Genomic DNA, 14,717 nt, shown 5'->3' with positions numbered 1-14,717 from the left:
CCTCTTTCCTTTATCTCCCACAACTAATCCATAGCTAAGCCAAATCTATTGAACTTCGTAAACAATTCTCAAATCCAGACACTTCTCCCAACCACCAATGCCACTCCTAACTCAGGCAGCCTTTGCCTCTCCAATGCAGGATTGCCATAGCCTCTTACAGATGTTTATCCTTGCCCCTCTCTCATTCATTCTCCTCAGTGAAGCCACAGGGATCTTCTCAAAAAAGATAAATCTCATTCTGCCGTCTTCCTTTGCCTAGTAAAAGCCTATTTATCCTTCAGATTTTAGCTTCCACATCACTTCTTTACAAAGGCTTTCCATGACCTTCCTGACAGGGTCAAATCCCTACTATGTGCTCCTCTAGCATCATCTTCTTCTCCATCATAGCCCATCTCATGACAGCTTTAAAGAACAGAAATTTATTTTCTCATGGTTCTGGAGGCTAAAAGTCCAAATCAGGATCTTGGCCATGTCATATCTTTCTGCAGACCTGTCTCCTAATCTCTGGTGACTTGACATTCCTTGGTGTTCCTTGGTATCTGTCTTCCCCTTGTGTGTGTGTCTTTGTGCCTATCCTGCTCTTTTTATAAGTCATAAGTGATTAGGTTTAGGGCCCACCCTACTCTGGTAGGAGCCCTGGTGGTGCAGTGGTTAAGAGTTCAGCTGCTAAAAAAGAGGTTGGCAGTTTGAATCCACCAGCTTCTCCTTGGAAACCCTATGGGGCAGTTCTGCTCTGCCCTAGAGGGTCGCTATGAGTCAGAATCAGCTCCACAGCAATGGGTTTGGGTTTTTTTTTTTTCTTCCTCAACTCTGATATGACCTCATTAACACAACAAAAGAAAACTCTATTTCCAAACAGAATTATATTTACAGATACAGGGGTTAGGACTTCCACATTTCTTTTTGGGGGACATAATTCAGTCTACAACAAACCCCTTTATTTCTCCTTCTAGTTCTTGGATTTCCTTTGTCCTTTCATTCATTTATTCAACAAATATTTACTGTCAGTGGCTGATGACTTTCTGGGAAGATCAACCTGAATAGGTCATAATGCGATTGCCCTGGTCCCTGGCTGGCTGACGGCCACTAGGAGTGTGAGCTTCTCTCTTTGCCTAGCCCATAGCTGTTTCAAGGCATCAGTGTCAATGAGAATAACAATTCAAACTGTGTTGATTTTGGTCCTCTAGGAAATGGGAGAAAGACCTGGCACTTTGCTTCCATAAAGATTACAGCCAAGAAAACCCAATGGGGCAGTTCTACTCCGTCACGTGGAGTTGCTATGAGTTGAAATTGACTAGACGGCACACAACAGGAATATTTCAGCTTCAAGTAACAAACTACCTAATTTACAGTGATCTGAACCATGAGGGCTTTTTATTTTTCACTTAAAAAAAGTCTAAGGCAGGTAGTTCCAGGGTTGAACAAGTAGCTAAGTGATATGTTCCTGGGCCCAGGCTATTTCCTTCCTTCCTCTCCACCATCCTCAGCATTTTGATAATATCTCCCCTCAGGCTTGTCACTTCATGGCTACAAGATGGCTATAGCAACTCCTCCCATCATATCCTAACACCACAGTATCCAAAGCAAGAAGGAAGGGAAGGAGAGCAAAAAGGGCTTTATTTTCACATGTCTCCCTTATTAAGGAGAAACATATTTTCAAAAAACCCCAGTAGACTTCCCCTTCCATCTCATTGGCCAGAAATGGGTCACCTGTCCACTGACTAGACCAATTACTGCCAAGGGGTAACAGATTGCTGTGATTGGCTAAAGTCAATCTCACGTCATTCTCTGCAACTGAGCTTATTGCTGCCCTAGCCAAATCAGTACAAAGGCGGAGACTGACAAAACTGAAGGGAACCAAAACACCAGGAGAAGCTTCTAGGTAACAGTATCCAAAAGCTCTTTGAAGGGCCTGGGCCCAAGTTAACTACTTTGTACATAACTCACCCTTGACCTCACTACTTTGGCACACAAAGCTCTTCCAAACTCATGCCAGGACCTCCCCAAAGTGTGACACTAACTGGACCACCCTGGATCTGATTACTATGTGCTTTATTTGCAAGTTTGTATTTAAAATATTTGTATAATATCAAAACCATCAGGAAAGGGGATAGCAGACAGGCAGCTGGAAGCTGGGCTTGCTAAATTCAGTTCTGTGGGAGCTTCTGTTCCATCTGGGTAGATTCCAACTGTGTTCTTGGCTTACCTTGCTTCTGTGATTGCAAGAATGTAAACATTCTGCAGCCTCTCCATCCTTATTTTGACTATATATATCCATTCCCCAGAAATTCACTGACTTACATTGTTTTTCTACTAACTGACCTGATACGTGCCTTTTCTCCAAAATAAAAGAGTTGCCCTTCTGATCATCATTATGCACGCCACAATTATCATTCTGGGCACTGGGAAAAAACTGATGACTAGGAATTGCTGCTGGGGAAGACTTCAATGTAAAAAGCAAAATGAATGCTGGAACAGAAATTTTAAAAATTACTTTGGTCCTGGAGGAAGCAGACTAACTCTACCTAGAGGAGCAGGAGAAAAGCCTTGTGGAAGAGATCAACTGGCTTTGGAAGGATGAGTTGGAGTTTGCTGGTTCTATTGGGTGAAAAGCCCTATCAGGCAGAGGGACTAGTAGTACTTGTATAAGCACAGAGTTCTGAAGAGGTCGTTTGTTTCAGAAATGGTCAGAAGTTCAGGATTAATAGAAAACAGTGTCCATATTGGTGGAAGAGGAAGGCAGAAGCCAACAGTATAGTGGGTGAACAGACTGGAAAAGGGCAGATTTTTTTTTTTTTTTTCACTTTAAATGAAGGTTTAGAGAGCAAATTACTTTCTCATTAAACAATTAGTACACATACTGTTTTGTGACATTGGTTGCCACCGTCCACGACATGTCAACACTTTCTCTTCTTGACATTGGGTTCCCCATTTCCAGCTTTCTTGTCCCCTCTTCCCTTCTTGTCCTTGCCCCTGGGCTTGTGTGCCCATTTAGTCTTGTTTTGTTTTATGGGCCTGTCTAATCTTTGGCTGAAGGGTGAACCTCAGGAGTGACTTCAGTACTGAATTAAAAGCATGTCCAGGGGCCATTTTCTTGGGGTTTCTCCAGTCTCTGTCAGACCAGTAAGTCTGGTCTTTTTTTTTTTGTCTGTGAGAATTTTGTTCTACATTTTTCTCCAACTCTGACTGGGATCCTCTTTTGTGATCCCTATCAGAGTAGTCAGTGGTGGTAGCCAGGCACTGTCTAGTTGTGCTGGACTCAGTCTGGTGGAGGCTAAATATTATAGAATGTACATATATTTCAAGGAGCCCTGGTGGTGCAGTGGTTAAGTGCTTGGCTGTTAACTGAAAAGTTGTTGGTTTGAACCCACCAGACGCTCTACTGGGAGAACGATGTGGCAGTCTGCTTCCATAAAGATTACAGCTTTGGAAACCCTGTGGGGCAGTTCTAGTTTGTCCTGTCGGGTTGCTATGAGTTAGAATCAACTCAACAGCAATGGTTACATATATTTCAATATGTTCATGTACAAAAAAAGGTCAGCAGTTTGAATCCAGCCACTCCTTGGAAACCTATGGGGCAGTTCTACTCTGTCCTATAAGATCTCTATGAGTCGGAATTGACTCAAGGGTAACAGGTTTGGTTTTTTGTTTTTGTTTTTATGTAGGAAAAATGTACACGTATATCCCCAAACTCAATACAACAGTTTTAACAAAATGACACACAAGAAAGTCTTGAGTTGCTTTCCAAATATAGTTGGTAGAACATCAGAAATACTGTAGGTCCTGCGTTCTCAACAAGGGTGATATTGCCCCTACAGAGGAAAAAATTGGTTGTTGGGAGGAAAAAGAATCTTACTCCTTTTTATGCATAAAACACAGATACACATACAGTATATAAATAGATATTCAGTATATTTGGGGTATTACATTTTCACAGGATGGGGGAGGCAATTTGAAAAAAAAGTCATAAAAGTTTGAGTGTTGGGAATTGATAATGAAAGAATTTTGAGAAACTCTGCTGTAGATGTTTTGAAAAATCTTCCCCGCGTCTACAAATGAGATGCATATTGCATGATGCTGGCGCAGGACAGGCGAAGTCAAATTCCTGCTGACTGAACAACTATTTGTTAACAATCATATTAATTATTTGGTGATCAGAAAGCAAACTTAAAACATTTTATATTCTCATACGATAAGTACTTACGTTACTTACATGTAAGCAGTTACTGATCTTAGTTACACTCCAGTAAGTTATTTGGAGGTTTGAGGTTGAAGCGTCACGTATTATAATTTTTCCCATATAAAATAATGACAAATAGGCTCTCAATTAGAATTCCCACACAGAAATCCTGATTTTCAGGAACAGATTGCTGACCATAAGTGGGAGATGCCTGAGTAGAAATATGGGGTCAACAACTCAGAGTTAAGCTACTCATGAAAGTAGATTAAGTGGAAAGTAGAGGGAATGTGTGATGCCAAAAGAAAAAACAGATTAATTCAGTTCCAAGGAACACGACTAATAAAGGGGAGGGTGAGGGAGAGGAGCCGGTGAAAGAACGTCAGGAGAGAAAGCCAGAGGAGTAGAAGATCCAGGAGAGATCCGAAAAGTCAAAGAAAGAGTTCTAAGATGGTGTTGTTGTTAGTTGCCTGTGGAGTAGGCTCTGACTCATGTTATCTTATGTATAACAGAACGATATATTGCCCAGTCCTGTGCCATCCTCACAATGTTTGAACCCATTGTTGCAGCCGCCTTTTCAATCCATCTCACTGAAAGTTTCCCTTGTTTCATTTACCAGAAGTGACGTACTCTTCTAGAGACTGGTCTTTCCTGATGAAGCAAGCACGTCGAAGTTTCACCATCCTTGTTTCTAAGGAGCATTCTGGCTGTACTGCCTTCGAGAGAAATTTGGGGGATCAAACGGACCTTTGTCTCAACCCTTCATTAAAATAAATGCCATGGATCAATGATTTAAACATAAAATGAGTAACCATAAAAAAATACTAGGAGAAAGGAAGACTTTAAGACCACCTTGAAGAGGGGAAGGCCTTTTTAAACAGCAAAACACAAAGAATTTTCTGCATGGAAAAAAAAAAAACCCACTATACATAAAGTGAAGGTCCCTAGGTGGTATAAGCAATTTGTGCTCAACTATTAATCTAAAGGTTGGCGGTTCAATCCCTGTGGAAATAGTTCTACTCTGACACCCATAGGGCCACTCTGAGTAGGAATCAACTCGATGGCAACAGGTTTGATAAATAAAGTGAAAAGACAAGCCACTGGTTTGCAACCAAATCACAAATAACAGGTTGATTTACTTAATCTGTAAAGAGTTCTAGAACTCCAGGAGGAAGTCAATCATCCAGTAAAAAAGGGAGGAAGGACAGGAACAGAGAGTTAATAGAAAAAGAAATGCAAAGAGCTCTTAAATTGAGATGGAATATTTTCAACCTTCAGATAAGAAAGATTTTAAAAATGTAATACAATGTAACTTACTATGTTGGCCATAATGTAGGGAAGGAGATTCTCTTCTAGGAAAGGAGGGTAAAGTGGTACAACTCTTGTATCTACCAAAATTACAATTGCATTTATCATTTGACTCAGTAATTCTACTTCCTGGAAAGACTCTCCAGACTTACCTACACACATATGAAAAACTCTGTGCACAAATGGAAAGGTCTCAAGACATTATTAAGGGAAAAAGTGACTACATAGAATAGCATTCATGGATAGCTTTCTATGGTGGAAAACAATGGGAAAGTTAGAAATCAACATTCCTTGCTTATTAAGCATGAAGAAACTCTAGAAGGATCCGTAAGAAATGAGTAACAACAGGATTGGAAATAGGCAGATGGTAGGGGAGCAGAAGAGATGTTTTGTGTTGAAAATCTCTTTTTCTCTTAGCCATGTAAATAGTAGCACCTTTAGCCCTGCCATGGGTGCTGTGCTTTAAGAGGACCCCACAATGGCTGTACTCCTCCCCACAGAGAAAGGAATACACAGGGCCAAGGGAACATGCTCACCTGGAGTCTATACCTCCGTCTTCTAAACCATGCTGTGGGTAATGGGAACCCCAGAATTCCCTACCCAATGACCTCAAGCTTCTAGCTACTAGGTGAGCTTCTTTTCTAGATTCATCTTCTCAAATGGCTAAACACACCTCTGGTGAGCACACCCCTAGGTCCAACCCCTAGGGTGATTAAGAGATAGCAGCTGACTGGTGAAAAGGGGGTGGGTGATAGTAGTGAGATGTAAACGGAGCTTGGATGTGAATGCTGGGGTGTCCACACACATAAGCACAAGGCTCTTTGCTTTGTGAGACAGTTCTGGGCCCCTCCTTTATAGTCTCGGCTAGGGCCCCACAAATATTAGGGGCAAACCTGCATGTGAGTGTAATATTTATTAAAAATAAAGTTATAAAACATATAAAATCAAATGGGTAATGGTGATGGCTGCCCAACATGGTGAATGCAGTCAAGGTGACTGAATTGTACACGTAAAAATGGTTGAAATGGCTAATGTTTTATTATATATATTTCACCAAAATAAAATTTAAAAAAATCAGATGTGACAAATATGTATCAATGTCTTCATAGCGACCCTATAGAACAGAGTAGAACTACCCCATAGAGTTTCCAAGGAGTGCTTGGTGGATTTGAACTGTTGACCTTTTGGTTAGCAGCTGTAGCTCTTAACCACTACGCCACCAGGGTTTCCATCAATAGCTTAGCTTGTTGGAAAGAATGACAATAATGTAGGAACCCATATGCTTTAGCTGTGAGGTGTCAGGTCTCTTTCTTTGTAATCAGGTTTATTAAGAAGGAAAAATAGACAACTTCTTCTGCAATCAACATAGACAGATTTTCATTAAAAAGTCTTGGTCATTAAAGAAAGAAACAGATCCCTTTGCTCTAATAAAAACAAATGTGTTCTAAAGCAAAAATAATAAAGGAGGTAGGGAAGCTAGATTAATGGAAACAAAACTATCAGAATGGAAATAATGAGAATACTGACACATTGCGGAAAATGTAACCAGTGACACTGAAAAATATGTATAGAAATTGTTAAATGGGAACCTAATTTGCCATGTAAACTTTCACCAAAAAAATAATTCAAAAGATGTGTTTAAAGTGCCATCACAAGAGAAGGAGAATGTGGATTTAATGGGGACTTGGGCTAGAAAGGGAAGAAGGAAGCTCTCCGGCTGGGATGGAAGGACAGTACTTATTAACCTTGACTGGCTGGAACCCCTTCAAGAATTTGATAATAGCCGTAGACCTTTATGCTGGTTTTCTTCCATTTGTTTCCTCCAAATCTTTTCTCTGACCCTTTATGTGTCCCACCAACCTGATCTTTACAGAATACATGACCCAGACTCCCTTGCCCTCTGGCTCCATTTCAGTTTGGTCAATGAGAGGCGCTGGCTGTAGATGAGGGAGGAAGTGTACCCATTCTCTGGCACCCTCCTAGCCAGCTGTGGTTTGGCAGACGCCACACAGCTCTCCCTGGGTTATGTTAATGGCTCCCTTCCCTTGCTCCTTCAGGCCTACAAGCAGAATGGCTTCCCCATGTTGCTAGCTCCTGGGTGCATAGCCCTGTCCACACCTTGGTAAACAGTCCAGTGAACCAGCTTCAGTTACCCCTCTGCATTGGACCCTGACTGACAGAACACTCCAGAAAATAAGATTACAGAATCACAAATTTTTTTTTATACAACCTACTCTGAAGCCCAGCCAAGGAGGTCTGGGGCTCAAGGATCACCAGTTAAAACTCCTTTTCTAGGACTAGAAAATTCACCAACACTGCATTCTCTTACACATTGTAACTTAGTTAAGGTAAAATTAGTAGACTCGTGGGGTAGGGGTGGGGCTAGGAATTTGCCCATGTCTTTCCCTCCTTCTTTTCTTCTATCTTTTTTCTCTCCGTATGGTGTGGTACAGAAATGGGAGAAGAAGGGGGAAGGGAAAACCATACACCTGAGAGGTAGACCAGGGAAGGAGGGCCCTTTTAGGGGAGGTAGAGTGAGGTTTGCAGTCAGGTGTGGCCAAAGGTGACTTTTGAGTTGCACTAAGAGCAGTCTGACTTCCAGTGGAACTCTTGCCCCATTGAGGCCTTCAGTAAAATTACAAAGTCGGCTCTTGTCTGCTTGACAAGAAGCCCTCCAGAGCTTCTAACGTGTTTGTTCTGGTTTGAACCCCAGCCGAGAATTTGCATTTCTAACAAGTTCCCAGGCAGTGCTGATACTGCTGGTTAGGGACCAATTCTGAAAACTATGAGTAGAGCAGTGGCTCTCAAAATTTATTATACATAAGAATCACCTGGGGATCTTGTTAAACTGTAGGTTCTGATTCAGTATATCTAGGGTGGAAGTGCAAATTCTCAGCAGAGGATCGAACCAGAACAAACCAGTTCAAAGTCGTGAAACCCTCCTGCCTGCCAATTGGGAACTTCTTTCCCTGCATCCTCTTACCCTCAGATGGTCACCAATTCCCCAGCGCTGCTGATTCACCACCACCACCACCATCATCATCAGCAGCACCATCACCACCACCACTACCACCACTGCCATCACAACCACCAGCACCACTACTGCCAGCACTATCACCACCACCACCATCACCACTACCAGCACCATCACCAGCACCACCACTGCCAGCACCACCACCGCCAGCACCACCAACACCACCAGCACCACCACTGGCACCACCACTACCAGCACCAGCATCAGCACCACCAGCACCACCAGCAGCACTATAAGCACCACCAGCACCAGCACCACCAGCATCACCACCAGTGCCACCACCAGGAAAATAATCTCTCCTCCTTTCCACAGTCCCAAGAATTCTCCTGTCTTTGAGAGATGGGGTTGGTACTGATATGATTAAATGATTGGAACAGTTTACAGTTATCAATAGGTTTGATCCTTCCCAGGGATATTTGCATTTTAAAAGAGCAGATAGTAAAAATGATGGAATCACTAATTGGCAGGTGATGCAAAGCCATGTGGCGAGGGGCAGTGTGATGTAGTAATCAGAGTAAATTCTTTGTCTCACATGCAAAATTTGCAACCTTTAACAAGAAACAAAGCCTCCCTAAGCCTCAGTGACTTGGATACAGTAATATCCATCTTTCAGAATTATGCAGATTTTTCTGGTTATTTCTAGGGGTGGGCCTTCCGGTGCTTTCAGCAGATTCCTGTCTCCTTTTCTCTTCTCCATCATTCCCCCTCCTACTGTATGGACAGATTAATCGATCAGTTGATAGATAGCTGCCAACAAATGGACTCCAGCTCATGGAGACCTTACGTACAACAGAATGAAATGTTGCCTGGTCGTGTTCCATTCTCAAGATGGCCGGAGTGTTTGAGCCCCTTGTAGTGGCTATTGTGCCAGTCCGTCTCACCGACAGTTGCTCTTGCTGGCCCTCTGCTTCACCAAACATGATGTCCGATGAAAACTTTACGGAGTCCTCCCACTGCCCCTGCATTATTTGGCCTGGGAATATACACAGACAGTTGTTACTGAAACAACCCTCGCTCTGAAAGCTGTTGCGCCTGACTCAGCATGGCACAGCAGAGGCTTAGGGAGAGAGTCAGTGGGCTGGCACAGAGTTCCAAAGATACTGGAAACCCAAAAATCATGGATCCCCAATGCAGAGTATTTTCTTTATTAAAATAGATACTTAAAGGAGATTGCAACAGCTTCTTGAAGATGGTGCATAAGTGGACGTGGAGGTTGGGAGGGTTGAGAAATATCTGGGATAATTTGGCTTTTGGTGCTATAGCAAGTCAAGGAGATAGACTGGAGTCTAGATTGTACTTCTCCCATGTTAGCTGGTATGTGTCAGCTGGGATTCTAAACTGTGTCAGCAGGTGGCTCCAGAGGCAGCTGTTTGGTGAGGCTGCAGAGCAAACCAACCCTGTATAATCCCAAAGAATCTTGATGCAAACATAAACTGATACCTATACAATTAGATTTAACAAGAACAAATCTGGGTGTAATAGAGGATTGCTAGCATGGATACTGCTATTCATAAAGTTTTCACTGGCTAATTCTTTTCAGAAGTATACCACCGGGTCCTTCTTCCTAGTCTGTCTTAGACTGGAAGCTCAGCTGAAACCTGTCCGCCATGGGTGACCCTGCTGGTATTTGAATACCAGTGGCATAGCTTCCAGCATCACAGCAACACACAAGCCCCCACAGTATGACAAACTGACAGACATGTGGGAAAAGGCTAAGGTGCACCTGACCCAAGCCATGGTGTTTTCAATTGCCTCATGTGCATGCAAAAGTTGGATGATAACCAAAGAAGAATTGACTCCTTTGAATTGTGGTGTTGGTGAAGAATATTGAATATACCATGGACTGTGTACCAAATCTGTCTTGGAAGAAGTACAACCTGTATGCTCTTTAGAAGCAAGGAAGGCAACACTATGTCTCACATACTTTGGACATCTTATCAGGAGGGATCAGTCCCTAGAGAAGGACATGATGCTTAGTAAAGTAGAGGGTCAGCAAAAAAGAGGAAGACCCTCAATGAGATGGATTGACACTGTGGCTGCAACAATGAGCTCAAGCATAACAAGGCTCATGAGGATGGCACAGGACTAGGCAGTGTTTTGTTCTGTTGTACATAGGGTCGCTATGGGTCGGAACCGACTCGACGGCACCTAACAACAACAGCATGGGTACTCACTAACTGAACCGTTTGGAATTATGCAGGTAAGGGAGAGATAAAGATTGATTGAGTCTTGTCCCAGAAGCCAAATACCACTCTTCAGCGCATTAAAGGCCATTTCTCTTTGGCCACAGATTTTTTCTGGAGTTTGTTGTTGTTAGTTGCTACTGAGTCTGCTCTGACTCATGGAAACTTTATGTATAACAGAACAGAACTTTGCTTGGTCCTGTGCCATCTTCACGATTGTTGGTATGTTTGAGCCCATTGTAGTGGCTATTGTGTCAATCCATGCCATTGAGGATTTCCCTCATTTTCTATGATCCTCTACTTTACCAGCCATGAAGTCCTTCTAGTTTATAAGAATGTTTTTTAAAAAGCCAGGGTGGAAAAATTGATAATATTTTTATCCTTTCATCTAGTGATGTAGTTTATTAATAGTAATCCATTTCCTAATATTATATTACCCTTGTAGTTTTTGAAATTGATCTTACTTGATCATAGGTATTATTCTTTTTACATATTGATTGATTGGGGCTGTTAGTATTTTATCTGTTTTATTCACGAAAGAGATTGGTTTATAATATTTTTCATGCTACCTTTGCCTGTTGTTGGCTACCATCAAGTCAACTCCGACCAAGGCTTCGAACCGGTTTAAACCAGTTCAGCCATAGCCGACAAAGTAAAGCCAGAACAGACCCGGATTTTTAAAATTTGGGTGATCTGTACCCATAACTTGAACAGGAAAAATTACACTTTGAAGCCCTGGAACGGGAGACTTGGAAGAAGCATACAGAGCCCTTTCAGAAGCCTAACGCTTGAGACTGGATTATTGCCACCGCTGAGGAGAGTGATACAGATTCAGAGCAGTGTGGTCAGCTGTCATCTTTGAGCGGGGCACCACTGTTTCCAACTCTGCACAAAATCCTATGGGAAAGAGATTTGGTTGCCATGCAGCGCATATGCTGCCCTTGTTTTCTAAGAGGGATATTACATTTCTAGCAGGGCTTTGACCCATAATTTTTCCTGTTGTGGTTATGGTTCCGGTTCACCCAAATTTTAAAACTTCAGGTCTGTTCCGATGTCGCTTCCTCAGCCATGATTGAACTGGGAAGAACCGTTTGGAAGCCCTGATTCCAACTCATGGCAACCCCATGTGTTACAAAGTAGAACTGCTCCATAGGGTTTTCTTGGCTATAATTTTAACGGAAGCTGATCGCCAGGCTTTTTTTTTCTGCAGTACCGCTGGGTGGGTTCAAACCGCCAAGCTTTAAGTTAGCAGTCAAGCACAAACCATTTGTGCCACCCAGGGACCTTTACCTAGAAATGTGCAAATGGAGAGGGGTGGGGGCAAACTGTCCACACAGCTAGAGTGGAAAAGTCACAGGAGGAAGCAGAAGAGATAATCATAAGGAGAAATAATTGTATAGAAAAAAAAAGCAATAAATCATAGCTTCAAAACATGGCCTCTATTTTTGGTCTCTTTAAGGCTGAATATTTAAAGTAGAGTGTAACGGGGTACTTTAAAGAGAGACTAGAACTAGTTGGAAAAAAGTATATTGCCAGACTAACATAAATATAAATTAAAAAATAATAATAAGTAAGTGTAAAATGGTGCAGCGGAGGCGTCTGACCTTGTCTGACTTTACAAAGGAGGAGGAGAATCATTATCAGCATCAACCTCTCAAGGCTGATTCCTATGAGGCAGAAGTCAGATATGCTTCCCTCCAACCTTTTAACCAATTCTAACACCATCGGTCTCTCCCAGGGCAGTATCTACTCCTCTGCTGGGTTTAATAATTCGTTGCAATAGCCACACAGAACTCACAGACCATACTCACAGTTTTGGGGTTTATTAGGGAAGTAACAGGTTACAACTCAGTTTCAGGAATGCCCAGGATGCAGTTCTTCGATCAGGACAGCCTCTTCTCAGCCTTGCCTCAGGCAGCTTCTCCCTGACCCTTGGCCCCTCGGCCTGGCCTGTGCCCTGCCTGGGCAAGTGTTGCAAAGCTCTTTTAGCTCCTCCAATAAGTGCCTGGAGGCACCCCACTCTGCTAGCAAGCCTCCTGCCCAGAGGCACTCAGCTCTCTTGCTCTTTGGGTCAGCACACCCACAGTGCCACCTCCTGCTGGTCTCCTGGTTCTGCTGCCTCTGCTGCCTCTGTTTCTCTTCCGCTGCTTCTCATCATTGATGTTACAGCTCTCTCTCTCAGTCTTCTGGTCAAGGAGGTTCTCTGTGCAGGGATCCAGAGTCCAAACGATGTGCTCTGCTCCCATCTCTTCTTCTTGAAGGTCGTGAGGTCCCCCACGTCCACCTCTGGGATGGCTCATTTTAAGCCTAGCCATATGGCAAAACTGACCAATCCCCTCCTTAGGGTTCCATACACCTTATTTGCATGGCCCCACCCCCACAAGGGTGCCATGCACCTTATTTACATTATTAGGAATCTACCTCATCCCTTTGGTGGGCCACAAGCACCTCATTTGCATAGTCCCACCCAGTCATTTGGTGGGAGTTACAAAGACTATGGCTGGAAGGGTCACATTAAGTAATTCACTGTACCACAGTAAGTAAGTAAATAAATAAACTTTCACTTTGGGAGAGTTTATCCAATGCTCTCCCACACACCAATTATTTGGTAAATATTTACTAAACACCTACTACATCCAGTAAATGTTAAGTTGCATTTTTAATTGTGTTGGATGCTAACAGTATCATGATGAATAAATTATTGTGTCTAATGGATACAGTCCTATCCTGGGAGGTACACCCTAGGCAGTGATGCTCTTACCTCAAAGTGCAGGGGAAAAATAAGTGATTTCTTTTCCTTAATTACAAATTTAACATATGTTTAATGCAAAAACAAAAAACTGAGACGTTTACACATATCCATAATTCCATTGCCACTCAAATATAAATGCTGTTCTTGTTATCTATAAATGTGTAACAATACCAAAACTTAGTAATGGTTAAAACAACAATTTATTATTATCTTTCACAATTCTGGGGCCTGATGGGCTAGTGGGGCAGTCTTGCCTGAGATGCCTCAAATGGTGGCAGTCAGAGGCATCTTTTTTTATACAGCCTCTACGTGGCTAGGTTTGGGCTTCCTCACAACATGGTGGTTTCAGAATAGTTGAACTTCTTACACAGCAGTAAGTGTTCTATGAGACAGGCAGAAGCTGCAAGACTTCTTATTACCTAGCCTTAGAAGTCACAGAAGTCATGCAGAATGACTTTTATAGTGTTATATTGATCAAAGCAGTCACAATTCAGACCAAATTCAAGGGAGTGGAGGAATAGACTGTAACTCGCGATAGGGAAATGGCTTGTATGTATACTGTGTATATACTTTCATGTTGTTGTGTGCCATGGAGTTGATTCCAACTCATAGCAACCTTGCAAGATAGAGTAGAACTGCCCCCTAGGGTTTCCTAGGCTATAATCTTTAAAGAAGCAGCTTACCAAGTCTTTTCTCCCGCAGAGCAGCTGATGGTTTCAAACCACCAACCTGTCAGCAGCTGAGCACTTAACCATTCTGCCACCAGGGCTCCTTTGTATGTATATATATAAAAAAAAAAAACCCGTTGCTGTCGAGTTGATTCTGATCCACAGCAACCCTATAGGACAGAATAGAACTGTCCCATAGGGTTTCCAAGGAGCAGCAGGTGGATTCGAACTGCTGACCTTTTGGTTAGCAGGCAAGCTCTTAACCACTGTGCCACCAGGGCTCCTGTATGTATATAGAGAGGAGCAATTAGTGGTGGCTCACCGTTTTGGAGACAAGCTACCACAATTGCTCATCTTTGTTGGTATGACTTTTCAATTCTGCATAACTGAAATTATTGTTGTTGTCATTAGTTCCCATCTAGTTGGCTCCAACTCATGGTGACCTTATGCATAACAGAATGAAAAGTTGCCCAATCCTGCACCATCTTCATGAAAGTCAATATGCTTAAGCCCATTGTTGTGGCTATTGTGTCACTCCATTTCATTGAGGGTTTCCCTTGTTTTCGCTGACCCTCTGCTTTACCAGCATAATGTC

Source organism: Trichechus manatus, unplaced genomic scaffold, assembly GCF_000243295.1.
Source record: "Trichechus manatus latirostris isolate Lorelei unplaced genomic scaffold, TriManLat1.0 scaffold00022, whole genome shotgun sequence".
Lineage (NCBI taxonomy): Eukaryota > Metazoa > Chordata > Mammalia > Sirenia > Trichechidae > Trichechus > Trichechus manatus.
This window is presented reverse-complemented; position numbering follows the sequence as displayed.